The sequence below is a fragment of the Cervus canadensis genome, chromosome 2 (genome assembly GCF_019320065.1).
Source record: "Cervus canadensis isolate Bull #8, Minnesota chromosome 2, ASM1932006v1, whole genome shotgun sequence".
In the NCBI taxonomy this organism is placed as follows: Eukaryota; Metazoa; Chordata; class Mammalia; order Artiodactyla; family Cervidae; genus Cervus; species Cervus canadensis.
In genome coordinates this window covers 109538588-109552268 of record NC_057387.1, presented here as the reverse complement: position 1 = coordinate 109552268, position 13681 = coordinate 109538588, and the positions used below count along the sequence as shown (strand labels likewise).

The 13681-nt window shown below is 57.9% G+C and overlaps 1 protein-coding gene and 1 pseudogene across 2 annotated transcripts in view; one reads left to right on the top strand and one right to left on the bottom strand.

Annotated features, from left to right (window-relative positions):
- Positions 1–13681, bottom strand: part of AGAP1 (ArfGAP with GTPase domain, ankyrin repeat and PH domain 1) — a 574797-nt gene that overhangs the window by 509765 nt on the left and 51351 nt on the right. The window lies entirely within an intron of this gene.
- On the top strand, positions 11147–11247 carry LOC122437485 (annotated as a pseudogene).

The window sequence follows — 13681 nt, the reverse complement described above, 5'->3', positions numbered from 1 at the left end:
GCACACTCAGAGACACTCAGAGACACACACACACAGACACACACACACAGAGACACTCAGAGACACACACTCAGAGACACACACAGACACACACTCAGAGACACTCAGAGACACACAGACACACACTCAGAGACACACACACAGAGACACACACTCAGAGACACAGACACACACACTCAGACACACAGAGACACACACTCAGAGACACTCAGAGACACACACACAGAGACAGAGACACACACTCAGACACACATTCAGACACACACTCAGAGACACACACACAGAGACACTCAGAGACACACACTCAGACACACATTCAGACACACACTCAGAGACACACACACAGAGACACTCAGACACACATTCAGACACACACTCAGAGACACACACTCAGAAACACAGACACACACACAGACACACACTCAGAGACACAGACACAGAGACACTCAGAGACACAGAGACACTCAGAGACACACACTCAGACACACAGAGACACACACTCAAGACACACACACTCAGAGACACACTCAGAGACATACAGCACAGAGGAACGCACACAGAGACACACAACACAGAGAAACACACAGAAACAGACACACAACACAGACACACAGCAACATACACGCATGTGTGCACACACACACAGACACACAATACAGAGATACACACAGCATGCATGAACACTCACACGAGACACATGGAAACACAAGCACGCGTGCACACACACACTAGAGACATACAAAGATGCACACAGAGACACACAGACACACAAGCATGCAGACACACAGACACACAGACACACACAGGCTCATGCAGACACACGCAGACACACACAGGCCTCATGAGGAGCTGAACAAGTTCCGGGAATGTGAGGTTCACCACGTGTCCCCCGAGTACAGAGCGACACCCTTTCCCAGGCAGAGGGTCTCACCCCTCCACACAGAGGCCCTGGCCGGGTGCCCATTACCCCTCCTGCTTCCAGACGGGGCCTGAGGCTCAGAGGCACTGACCGCCAGGCCCCGGGTCCAGGGACGTCTGCTCCCACAGCCCCTGCTCTCAGGCCAAACCCACCCCGGTACTGCCAGGTGAGCGAACCTGTCTGGGACCAAAACCTCCGTCACACGAGGCGGGCCTGCAGAAAGCACCCACGTGTCACTCACAGCTCAGTGCAAATCGAAAACACCTCTGCGACCGAGCCAAACAGTCACCGTCACACGGGACCAGACACACGGGCGGGAGCTGCTCTGGGTCAGGGGATCTGGGTGGGCTCTGGCCCCACTGTCCACACTGTGACCCATGACAAGACCAGGAGGCCCGCTCTAGTTACGGACTGGTGGGAGGATTAAGTGGGTTCCTCCAGGTTATGCTCTCAAGAGCTCTTGGCACAGAAACGGCCAATAAACGTCATTAACATGACTGCCATCATCATCATCTCTGGTTCTCCATGTTTCATTAACTCTTGAAAGCCAGCATCCCTGGAACGAGTTCAGACTCCATTCCTCTCACCAAATCAGGAAAACCCCAAGTCTCTGCCCCGCACCGCCATCTCGCTGAGCTGTTGGAACCCAGCAAGCCTTTTCAGCCCTAAAGAAGCAACACAGCGCGAGACACAGCCTCTAAGAGGAAAGACGTTTGTGAATTGCGGGGAAGGCGCGTGCGCCTGGGAGGGGTTGGGCGGTCCAGGTGCCCAGCCTCCCCTCCCCTCCCCTCCCCGGAGCAGCACCCGGCCTCCAGGCTCCGCGCTGAATGCCAGCAGGAAGCAGACCTGCCTGGGTGGCAAGGCCACAGACCCACAGGCTCCAGCAGCCTTCCCAGACCGAACCACAGCCCCCAGGGCCCTGCCAGCTGGGAAACCCGGGGCCACCTCTCGAGTTTCCACCTCTGATCTCCAGAAAGCCAGAGGGCCACAACGGTACCTGCTAAAGACTTGGGTCCTCGGAAAATGATCCAGCCCAGCTCCAAAACACCAGTCTTCAGTTCACACCTGACTTCCACTCTGCCCATGAGAAAGCAGAAGACCACCAACACATGTGTTCAAAACACACGTCCACACACAGTCCCGAGGGTAAGTGCACACCGACACTGCACCCCCCTCACTAAGCTCAGCACACAACCAAAATGATCCTACACTCCTGACCTCGTGGCTTGGTAGAGAAAAAAGTTAAATGTAGCTTCCCGCACTTGCTAAAGCAGCTGGGAAGATTAACACACATTGGTTTGGATTAAGTATACGTATGACTTTACTCCAAGCTTCCCTGGTGGCTCAGCTGGTAAAGAATCCGCCTGTAATGCGGGAGACTGGGTTTGATCCCTGGGTTAGGAAGATCCCCTGGAGCAGGGAAAGGCTACCCATGCAGTATTCTGGCCTGGAGAATTCCATAGACTGTATAGCCCATGGGGTCGCAAAGAGTTGGACACAACTGAGTGACTTTCATAAGTTTACTCCAATGTGCACCTGTAGAGCAAGGGACAGACAGAGGATGGAGCCCCCAGACACCCTCCCCGCCCAGCCGGGGGTCTCTCACAGGTCCTGACATCCTGGCCAGTCTGAGCGCTTAAAGGGTGAGGGTGAGGGCACTTGTGGCCTCACTCCTGATACCCCTGTGGGGCTAGGCACCCCCAGATTCCCACAGGAGGGCTCACCCACAGGAGGACAAGGGGCCAGGAGCCGCCCCCAAGCACTGCTGCACCCCAGATGGCCTAGGTGTGGGCAGCTGGGACAAGCCTGGCTAGAGCCATGGGGCGGGTCCTCCTGTCTGTGGCCGTTGGAGTAGTGGCCGAGCCCTAGAAGATGGGGGTAGGTCAGGACAAAGGGACCTGAGGAGTCCCAGGCCTGTTCCTCAAGCAGGGTTGGTGGGCAGTGTGGGCAGAGGGAGCTGTGACCCCCCCAAGCTCCCAGGGCGCAGCTCCAAGGAGCCCGGGCCACCTCTGCTGGTCAGCCGCAGGCAACCGTGCACACACTCAGCATCTCAGCGGCCCCCCTCTCCTCCCTGAGAACACCCAGCATGGTTCTCCCCCGAGGCTCCTCCAGGGAGCAGACCCCACCCAGCCCGCAGACACACTCAAGGTCAGCCAGCAGCTGGGGGGCTTGCTTTCCAATCTGAGGGGCCTCGCCTGGCCGCATATGGCAGAGTAGGTGCCCCAGAGGTCCATCCAATCTCCTACCTGCGGTGGCCACCGGCCAGCCTCTGATCCAGCCTCCCTACCGTGGAGCTTTTTAAACCTCAGATACTCAGAAACGGGTCGCGACCCCCAGGCCTGTTCTCCGCATCTCCGGCCTCTGCTCAGGTGTGAACCTCAGAGCAGGAGGCCAAGGTCAAAGGTGGGGGGGGGGTCACACCTGTGCTTCTGGGCGACATCCTCCCGCCTCGCCCAAAGCAACCTGATGGAAAGACACAAGGGCTGGCCCAGCGGGGAACACCCAGCCAGCTCTCCCTGCTGTCCACCCGGGCCTGCACACCCAGACACGTGTGCGCCCTCTTGGGAGGCACAGGGCGTCTGCGGGTCAGTTGAGCATGTCCCCCTGGGCCCACAGCCGGGCATCAGGCACTGCACTGGGGCCAGGCTCCATTCACAGACTCGACACGGAGGCCTACAGGATGGGCACGAGTGGCCCGGGAGCCCCCTCCTCGGGGTCTCAGCCAGGCAGACCCACCCTGCTGGCTGCACGGCCCAGAGGGCAGGACCCCAGGCTCTCCATGAGACAGAGGGATGGCACGGCTACAGGAGGGGCGTCACAGAGCAGGCAGACCTCTGGCCCCTCTGAGAAGTCACGCTTCCCTCCATAACCCGGATTCCTGGGAAGACGATCCAGCCGGAAGAGCAGACCCACCGAGCCGCTGCAGCTCTGCCTGGGGGCACCAGGGCCCCTCCATCCCCTCCAGGGCTGCCCCGGGTTCTAGGACACTGAGCACCAACTGCTCACCGCCACCCCGGAAAACCACCTCCCCGCACCTCTCTCTACAGTTTTATGGGCTGGAGGGAAAGTTTGTTTGACAAGCACAAAAATATATTTCCAAACGGGCTCAAGGCACACAGGTGTGTGGATGAAAGGCTCTTTTCCTCCCCGATCAGAGTTGGGGGGCAGGGTGCCCTGTTGGTGCCCCGAGAGGCTGGCAGCGGTGGGGGGGGGGGCCCGGGGGCAGCAAGGCTTCTGGTTACAGGGCTAGAAGGGCGGCCGGGACCTCGATCCCTGTCAAGCCAGGGAAGCTCCGAGCGCTGTCTGGGTGCTCGGGAGATGCTGGCCCGCTCCCAGCCAGGGGCTGGAAACCCAGAGCCCCACCCGCTGCAAACTTGCCACCGAGGAAACCCAAGTCAACCACGAGGTTGGTGAAGCGGGGCCATGCGCTCTGCTGCTGCAACGGCACGGACTCCACCCGGCAGAGCAGGCTAATTAAAACGAGCTGCTGGAGATGACGGCTCCCAGTGACCTGCCAATTAACGCGCTGCCTCGCAGACTCCCAAGCTCCTCGTCCCCAAAGCCTACCTGCAATAAATCTTTCTATTGCTGAAGATCACGCTCCCTAGAGCCCTTCTGCAGGCCTCCCATCCAGACGCCACCAAGAAGCTTTCCTAGACTTCTGGCTGGAAGGAGATGAAGCCTTTGTGCACCCAGGAACGGAACCCAGAGGAGCGGACCGCAGCTCAGGGGCGCCATCAGCTGGGATGGAGGTGGAGGAGACAGCGTCTCTGGGGGTCCCTAAGCAGAGGTTCTTTCATGCGTCAGTCAAAGCTCAGTGAAGCCACTTTCGAAGGGTGGAAATACGACTTCTACTACAAGGAGCACCAACCAGGAGGGCCTCACACGCTGACAGATGCCCTGGGTGGTCCCTCTCCCCCAGGGCTGGAGTCCCTGCCCTCTGCTCACTTGAGAACCCAAGCCCTGCCAGGTGGGAGCCCAACCCACGGCCTGACTGAGGCTCCAGACGGATGCGGTCCCTCAAGTCTCAGGGACCAGGCACCACTTAGCATGCAGACTCGCAGCCACCAGTGGCCAACCAGCCAGCAGGGAGATGGGCCAAGACTCGACCCGCCCTTGAGGACGACAGTGACAAGGTCTCAGTAGCAGCTCCTTACTGATATTAACCGTGGGCCTGCGTCCCGGAAGCTGCTCTCCTTAACGAATCTGCACAACAACTTGGGAAAAGATCCTGACGCTGCGAAAGATGGAGTGCAGGAGGAGAAGGGGGCAACAGAGGATGAGATGGTTTGAGCATCACTGATTCAATGGGCATGAGTCTGAGCAAACTCCGGGAGGTAATGAAGGGCAGAGAAGCCTGGAGCACTGCAGTCCCTGGGGTCAGAAAGAGACAGGACTGAACAACAACAACGCAACAGAGGCGTAAGTGCTCCTTGCAGAGAAAAGGAAACCAAGGCACAACTAGAAGGTCATCACACTCCCACCCGGACACCCGCCGTGTGTGTGTGTGTGTGTGTGTACCCTCCTCATCGCCCCTGCCATCACACTCCCACCCGGACACCCGCCGTGTGTGTGTGTGTGTGTGTGTGTGTGTGTGTGTGTGTGTGTGTGTGTGGTGTGTGTGTGTCGCCCGGACACCTGCCGTGTGTGTGTACCCTCCTCATCGCCCCTGCCATCACACTCCCACCCGGACACCCGCCGTGTGTGTGTGTGTGTGTGTGTGTGTGTGTGTGTGTGTGTGTGTGTGTACCCTCCTCATCGCCCGGACACCTGCCGTGTGTGTGTACCCTCCTCATCGCCCCTGCCATCACACTCCCACCCGGACACCCGCCGTGTGTGTGTGTGTGTGTGTGTGTGTGTGTGTGTGTGTGTGTGTACCCTCCTCATCGCCTCTGCCATCACACTCCCACCCGGACACCCGCCGTGTGTGTGTGTGTGTGTGTGTGTGTGTACCCTCCTCATCGCCCCTGCCTCCGCCCTCTGGGTTCGACCCTCTCTGCACCCACCGCAGCTCCGGATGCCTCGGCCACACCTGGCTGCAGACCTCCGACAGGTGTGTCCACCTGCCCACCACCGCCTCCCCGCAGCCCGATGTGTGGGCGCTGCTCTCCTGACATTCTGGGTGAAGGGCAGATGGAAGAAACTGCCCCCCTTCCTGGAACATCCAGACCCTGGGGTTCTGGACTTTCTCCAAACAGCCAACGGTTCTCCCTGACCGTGCGACTCCAGCGGGCTTCCCGCCTCCACCACCAGCCAGCGTTCAACACGCCATGAAATCCCACTCGCGCTGTAAGCTCACCAGGGAACTGTCCCAAACCTGGTTTCTGACGCTATTTCCACTTAAAGAACGTTCCCTTGATAGAATTTCTCGGCTCTGACTTCTTTTTCCCTTCCCTGCAATAACTGGTATTTTCAACACCAGCCCTGTGCAGAATTGGAAGTGGATCTGAGCAGACCCCGACAATGAATGTGGCGGAGAGGAGATTCAACTGCCATTGAGACGATGCTCCAAGTCATCCATCCCAAGTCCTGCTCAAGGGGGTGGCAGGGCCTGGATCCAAACCGTCCGCACCTTAACTCCACACCAGAGTGCTTCAAGGCACTCTGTGAACTTCCTGTATCTTTGTAAAACAGTTTGGGGCGGCTTGACATAAGCACCCTCCCGTCCCCAGCCTCTTGCTCCATCAGGCTCCTCCCCGGTCACTCAGGTCAGCATCCCTGAAATGCCAGCACACAGCTCTCCACTGTCCTGCACACAGGACCCCCCGCTTCACCTCCCAGACCTGCCAGTCGAGGGAAGATCAGAGGTGAGCCCCTCTCTAAGTCCCAGAGAAAACCCCCGGCTTGTCCTTCTTGAGTCTCTAAAGGTGCCCCCCTCACAAACCCTCAGCATGTGCCTGCCAAGAACACGTCTGGGAAAGAAAGAGGATTCAAGTGTTCTCATCAAGGAGCCTGAGACTCTGCCTAGCTCCTCTCTCCCCACCTACTCAGAATCAACTCTGGAGACATGGAGGCCTGGAAACCCCCTCCCGGAAGACGGCAGGCAGAAGGGAGCCGAGTACAGCTCTGAAGAGCGAGACAGACAGGGCCACCTTTCCCGGGTGGTCCCACCTGTGCAGGGGGTGGGGCTCAGGTCATGCCCCCATGTGCCCTCGGCCACCTTTCCCGGGTGGTCCCACCTGTGCAGGGGGTGGGGCTCAGGTCATGCCCCCGTGTGCCCTCGGCCACCTTTCCCGGGTGGTCCCACCTGTGCGGGGGGTGAGGCTCAGGTCATGCCCCCCCCCCCCCGCGTGTGCCCTCGCTACCTTTCCTGGGTGGTCCCACCTGTGTGGGGGTGGGTCTCAGGTGACGCCCCCGCCCTGTGCCCTCCCCCAGGGACCAAGCATTGGCTGCCAAGTCGGGTCCCGCTAAGCCTCTGCCTCTCTGCTCTGGCGTCGATTGGCTCCTGATAAGCACTGTTCCATCACCAGAGCGTGCGCTCACGGCTCAGCCACAGGAAGAACAGGGGCTCCCGCCACCCTGGGCATGGTGTCTGCAGAGCCCGCCCCTCGGGGGGACAAAAGAAGATGCTTCGATGCAAGTCCCGCGGACCGTCAGCGCCACCGAGGCAGACACCCGCCTGCACCGCCAGACGGGAGCCCACGGCATTTCCCGGGTCCGCGGGTCGGGGGCAGGGAGGCCGAGAACTGGCATTGCTGACAGCTCTTGGGGGGCATCACGCTGGCACTGGGGGTGAAGAAGGAAGGGCTGGACCATGAGCCGAGGAGCCACTCTGCCCGCCCCGAGGAGCTGAGTTCTGTGGGAAGAACGGCTGGGGGGAGCCCAGAGGGCTTCCGTTTTACAAAGAGCTGGCAAGGGGAAGGCGGGGAAAGCGCCCCAGAGGAGACTGCAGGCACAGGCCCCCGAGTGCCCGAGAGCCGCCCGCCTGCAGCACGCCGGGCACTGACCTCGGTGTCCTTAGGGCCTGTGGTCCCAGCGGCCACCCTGCCCAGCACTCTGGCCCGGACGGGATGTGCGCCAGTCTCACCAGCCCTCCCTGAGACCCACCCAGCCTCCTGAGGACAAATACTGATACAAGGACAGTCCTCATGTTAAACAGCGGGGCCCACCGAAGAGGCAGCCAAGTTCACGGGGCGGAGGGCTGACCGCCCCCCCGGCTCCTCCCTCGCAGGGGCCCGCACACCTGAGCTGCAGGCTCCCAGGAGAACCCAGGGCCCCTCCTGGCCCTCCACCTGGACGCTCCCATCCCCCACTCACTCAGACAGCTCCCCGTCTCCCTGCGTGACAGGTGGGGGCCACCGAAGCGGCCACGGGGACACCCCGGGCCAGCCCCGCCCGCACCAGGTGAGCTGAAAGCTGGGGAACAAGAGGCAGGGGTGCCGTCACCACGGGATCAAGGTGACCTTCTGACACCGGAACCCGTCACGGGCCTGTGGCAGCTGGTGACTGGGTCCCTCTGCACAAAGGCTCCCGTGAGGAGCCCTGGGTGACAACAGCCAGGCCCCCAGGAGGGTGACCGTCCCTCTTTGCTGGCGGCATCTCCGAGCGGTCGGGGAGCTCTGTGATGAGACCGGAGGCCGGGCGGGAGGAGCTGCCCACTCCTGGGCCACCGTGCCTCCCTGGGCGGTGCCCCACCGTGCCGGCTGGCACAGGGGCCATGACACCTTTGGGGGGACTGTACCAGGGCCAGAGGGCCCAGCGGCGCTGCCCTGGTCCCCCTCCCGGCCTGCTCCTCACAGAGAACAGATGGCTGACGGATTAGAGGGCTGACCAGAGACTCCCAAACTGTTAACGTGTCCAGGCGTCCTGTGGGGATCCAAACGCAATTACAGCTCGGGCACTCATCCTGCGTTTGTGACATGCTCCCGGCGGGGGGCGGGTGCTGTCTTCCGATCACTCATGTGTCCGGCCTTGCGTCTTGAATGAACAATTCTGAGTGGTTCAAAGCAGCGGTTCCCAACCTTAGTGGCACCAGAGAGGCTGGTTCTGCGGGAGACAATTTTTCCACAAACCCCCGGGGGGGAGGGGGTGCGGTGGGAGGAGGTGGTTTCAGGATGATACAAGGGCACGACATTTCTTGTGCACTTTGTATCTAGTCTAATGCCGGCGGTGACCTGACAGGAGGTAAAAGTGCTTGGCCCAGAGGTTGGGGACCCCTGGTTTAAATGGTTCTCCGATACAGACCGACACTGGCACTCCTAAAACACCCACATGGATGCTCGGAAATATCGATACGCTACAGACTACCCATGCCCTAATGAAACACGTGGATGATTCCGTGGTCAACTGCAAAGTGCCTTCAGGTGCATGGACCCAGAAAGAACCCAGGCGGGCTTTTGGATTTCCTGGATTTCCGGAATCCAGGTGAGGGGCTGTAGGCCTTTACCCACCAGTGTTTCTGGAAGTAAGTTAAAGAAGAAGTGAAGTCACTCAGTCACGTCCAACTCTTTGCAACCCCATGGACTGTGGCGTGCCAGGCTCCTCCATCCGTGAGATTCTCCAGGCAAGAATACTGGAGTGGGTTGCCATTTCCTTCTCCAGGGGATCCTCCTGACCCAGGGATTGAACCACGGTCTCCCACACTGCAGGCAGACTCCTTAACATCCGAGCCACCAGGAAAGTAAGTTGGGGGGAGGTGAGAGATTCAAGAGGATGAAACAAGGAGGAGAAAAATGAGGCCACGAGCACCGTCTTTCAGAGCATCTCAGCACGTGGATCCCGCACCGGAACACAGAGATGGACATGGTGGGGGGCAGATCCCCTGGACACCGGGTCAGGGTGCCACCGCCCCTGGAGGGCACACGGCAGCCCATCAGCTGAGCACTCGGGGCCCGAAGCGCTGGACCTCGCTCTGGAGCTAACAGGACCCTCACAGCAAGCACTGTTTCGCCTTCTCACTTGAGAATGGACGTGACTACTCCCTGTGACATCTGGGCGGAACCAGCAACCGAAGGCCCACCTCCCGAGGCCTGGCTCACAGACCCCCACGGCACCTGTCACACCCCACACACATTTTCACAAAGCCGCTGCCTGCCGGGATTGCCCCGGGCCCTCTTCTTTTCGATGCACAGACACCAAGTGCCTGCCTGCCCCCAATTCCCACAGTCACCCCAACGTCACAGGCCCAGCCTCTCAAGGGAAAAGGTGAGATAAGGCCCCCGACAGGCTAAAGGGCTCTCACAGGCTAGGATGCAGTCGTCTGGGAGGCTGACATCATGGGGCACTGAGTGTCCTGGGGGAGACACACTCCTTTCCACACTGCACACGAGATGCATGCTCACCACGCCATCACTGCACACAAGCCCCGGGGTGAGTCTGCAAGGCTGGCGGGGGTGCGGGAGAGATGCGTGAATTTCACGAAGGGAGGCCACGGGGACGAAGCAGCCTGGAACACTGAGGGTCCACCCCCCACTTCCATCCGATGTGCTCGCCTCGGCTTCGCTAACCTTTGTGTTGATGGATTTCACGGCCCCCGCTGGTTTGGCCTGTTCCAGGATGGAAGCGTGGCTTCACATGCCTTGAGGTTTCACTCATCTCTGTGCAGTTTCCCTAGGATTGTAATCGTTCAGCCGTTCAGTCGTGTCTGACTCTTTGTGACCTCATGGAAGGCAGCACACCAGGCTTCCCAGTCCTTCACCATCTCCTGGAGTCTGCTCAAACTCACGTCCACTGCAAAGTGCTGGAAGAATGTGGCTCGTTTCTCTCACTATGTTATAGATGTTCTCAGCAGTAAAGTGATGTTCACAGAAGCTGGACCAGGAGGAGCCAAGGGAATTTGAAAAGTCGTTAGAAAAGCCGATACGGCAGCCTGGAGCTTTGCTCAGCAGTTGGGAAGCGAATGGCAGATAAGACACAAGGGCAAAGGTTTGCTGAAAGACTTCTTAAGGCCTCTGAACCACAAGAGAAAGCATGTAACTTCAGCAGGGCGGGTACCATGTGGCATCCCGGGGGTGATGACACAGGGCCCCCCTCCAAGTCCACTGCCGCCTCTGCCTCCCTGCTCTGACGGGCAGCAGAGAGCACCTCCCTACGCACCATCCTCAACAGCCGTGTCCTCTTTACACCGGCAAGTGTCTCTCTCTGCCCACGTGGTTCCCCTCTGCACGGCCTTCTGGGTAACAGCAGGCCCACCCGGGCCAGGCGGCGTGCACAGCAGCGGCCTGCTTCCACCAGCTGCTTGGCTCCCCTTAACCTTCTCTCACTTGCTTCCAGGCTCACAGCAGGGCTCGCTCCGGCAGCGCAGAAGTAAAACCGCGAAGATACGCAGAAGATGAGCGCCGCCCCTGTGCAAGGACGGCACGTAAGTTTGTGAAGCGTTCCCTATTTTTTTCCATATATACACTACTGGGATTCCCTTGTGGCTCAGCTGATAAAGAATCTGCCTGCAATGCGGGAGACCTGGGTTTGACCCCTGGGTCGGGAAGATCCGACCCAGGGAGAAGGGAAAGGCGATACCCACTCCAGTATTCTGGCCTGGAGAATTCCATGGACTGTATAGTCCGTGGGGTGGCAAACAGTCAGACATGCTTGAGCGGTATTTCTAAATCACCTACACTATCATGTGTTAAACAGATAGCTAGTGGGAAGCTGCTATATAACACAGGGAGCCCAGCCTGGCGCTTTCTGATGACCCAGAGGGGTGGGACTGGAGGGGCAGGGAGGCTCAAGAACGAGGGGATATATATATACAATTATGGCTGATTCACGTTGTTATACGGCAGCAACCAACACAACATTGTAAAGCAATTATCCTCCAATTTAATATGGAGGAAAGAGAAGTCGCTCAGTTGTGTCCAGCTCTTTGAGACCCCATGGACTGTAGCCCACCAGGCTCCTCCGTCCTTCTGATTCTGCAGGCAATAATACTGGAGTGGGTTGCAATTTCCTTCTCCAGGGGATCTTCCCAACCCAGGGGATTGAACCTGGGTCTCCAGCATCGTAGGTAGAAGCTTTATCGTCTGAGCCACCAGGGAAGACATACACACACACACACACACACACACACACACATACATACACACACATACACACATATATAAAGCATTTCAAAATAAATGGCAAGAACTGTTGACATAAAAAAAGATTCATGGCAGCATCTAAATAAAATCTTTTCAATTCTGTCACAGGAGAAACTGAAGACCACAGAGCTAACGATCACTCGAGGCACAGTGAAGCACACGAGCTTCCAGACCAGCAGCTCCTTGTTCTGGTTCACAGGAGGGCACCCGTGTTTGCTGGACTCAAGGACTGCTGGTGAGATCAGACAAGCCATTGCCAGCAGCCCCCAGAGACCCCCCCATCACCTCCAACACCCACCCACCCCCAGCTCCCACCCCATCACCATCAGCTGCAAAGTAACCTCCATCTTTGCTGGGAACCGGTGGCATCTTGGAAGGACCCCAGCCCTGTTTGTCGACAGAGATCCATGAGAGATGCGCTGATGGCAGGCATGGTTCTGAAAACAGAAACTCCTCCTCTTGGTGGGATGCCAGGAACCACCAGGAGTTCAACCTGGCTAATCTACAACCAGGCTACTTCCAGACCACAACCTCCACTTTTCTTATCCCTGCTGTTCCTGAAAATCAAGACCTAGAAGAAGTAAGGCTGACCCCACTGCAGGTGGCAGAGGTCTGCAGGGCACTCAGCCGTGTGCGCCCCTCAGTTCCACTCTAGGCTCCAATGAGCGACATCCACACGCAAGGCAAAAATCCAATGGAGCTGCCTGATCGGTCTGGCCTGCCTTGGTGACAGCTGTTCCCGTGTCCCTGAAATTCTGCCCCTGACCCCTCCTCACAGACAGACCCTTACAGCTCAGCACGGAGAACGGCTCCCCACGCGAGGCAAAGCTGGGCCACATCCTGAAGAATGAGGAGGATCCAGCCACGACCCTGGGGGTGGAGAGGCTGACCTTCAAGCAGGGCGGACCCCTGGAGGTGAACATCTCATGTGACAGAGGAAGCGTGCTTCTCAATTCATGTCTCATTACTGAGTGAGAGCCACCCAGTTACATCCGACTCTCTGCGACCCCATGGACAGCAGCCCGCCAGGCTCCTCTGTCCATGGATTCTCCAGGCAAGAATACTGGAGTGGGTTGCTATTTCCTTCTCCAGGGGATCTTCCCGACCCAGGGATTGAACACGAGTCTCCTACATTGCAGGTGGATTCTTTTTTTTTTATTTTATTTTATTTTTATTTTTATTTTTTTCCAGTGGGTTTTGTCATACATTGATATGAATCAGCCATGGATTTACATGTATTCCCAATCCCGATCCCCCCTCCCACCTCCCTCTCCACCCGATTCCTCTGGGTCTTCCCAGTGCGCCAGGCCGGAGCACTTGTCTCATGCATCCCACCTGGGCTGGTGATCTGTTTCACCATAGATAGATACACTGTTCTTTTGAAATATCCCACCCTCACCTTCTCCCACAGAGTTCAAAAGTCTGTTCTGTATTTCTGTGTCTCTTTTTCTGTTTTGCATATAGGGTTATCGTTACCATCTTTCTAAATTCCATATATATGTGTTAGTATGCTGTAATGTTCTTATCTTTCTGGCTTACTTCACTCTGTATAATGGGCTCCAGTTTCATCCATCTCATTAGAACTGATTCAAATGAATTCTTTTTAACGGCTGAGTAATATTCCATGGTGTATATGTACCACAGCTTCCTTATCCATTCATCTGCTGATGGGCATCTAGGTTGCTTCCATGTCCTGGCTATATAAACAGTGCTGCGATGAACATTGGGGTGCACATGTCTCTTT